Below are 917 nucleotides of genomic sequence, written 5' to 3' on the forward strand. Positions count from 1 at the left end.
GACAGAGGCCGAGGAGGTGGGGGGAGGGGTGCAGAGGGACCGCTGAGGGACAGATGCGGAGACCGGTTAGGGAGCGTGTGGGGAACGGGTGCGAGGCGAGGTGGGTAAGAGGACAAGGAAATGCCACTGGGCCCAGCTAGTCCCCTTCCAAGTCCTCCGGAAAGAGTGAGAGTCATCATATCACAGCGATCCACGCGCAGCCATGTTTGTAGCGGCACAGCTCACAACAGCCAAGTCTTGGAAGGGACCTATATGTCCACCTACAGATGGATGGATAAAGAAAAGGTGGTGTTTACACACCGTGGAGTACTACTCTGCCGTAAAGAAGGATAAGCTCGAGTCTTTTATAGGCGAATGGATGCTCCTCGGGACCTTAGTGTTGAGGGAAGTAGATCAGACACGCAGGCTTCACTATCACACGGTTTCTCTTAGATGCCAGGAGAAATAAGGAGCCGAATAAGACAGACAACGGGAAGTAGGGAAATGGACGGTGGTTGGAGGGTAAGGGACCAAGAGCTGGGAGGGAAGGAAGACATGAGCAGTAAAAAAGGGATCGGCGTGTGTGGCGCACGTGTGCTCACTCCGCAGCAGGTCTGCAAACGTTCTGTGCCGCACACCTGTGCTGGTGCCTAAACTACAAAGGGGCCGGGTGTGGAGCCAGAGGGAACAGGTGTGGGATACAGGTGTGTGGGGAAAAGTGTGGAGACAGCTTAGGCAGAGGCAGGGACACGCGAGTTTGGGGAACAGCTTTGTGAGGACAGGCAGGCCGGGAAAGGTACAGGGACAGCTGAGGCTGCAAGAAAAACGGGGCCGGGGGCCGGGGGCTTGGCTCAGTGTCTCCGCCACCTGGGCCCCAGTTCGATCCCCGGTGCAAAAAACAAAAAACAAAACAGCAACAACGACAAAACAAACAGGGA

At 55.9% G+C, this 917-nt stretch overlaps 1 protein-coding gene across 1 annotated transcript in view; it reads left to right on the top strand.

Annotated features, from left to right (window-relative positions):
• Nucleotides 1-917, top strand: part of LOC104849313 (rho guanine nucleotide exchange factor 18-like) — a 37,810-nt gene that overhangs the window by 11,447 nt on the left and 25,446 nt on the right. The window lies entirely within an intron of this gene.

This window comes from Fukomys damarensis, unplaced genomic scaffold, assembly GCF_012274545.1.
Source record: "Fukomys damarensis isolate Sample0158 unplaced genomic scaffold, DMR_v1.0_HiC HiC_scaffold_37, whole genome shotgun sequence".
NCBI classification, from domain to species: Eukaryota; Metazoa; Chordata; class Mammalia; order Rodentia; family Bathyergidae; genus Fukomys; species Fukomys damarensis.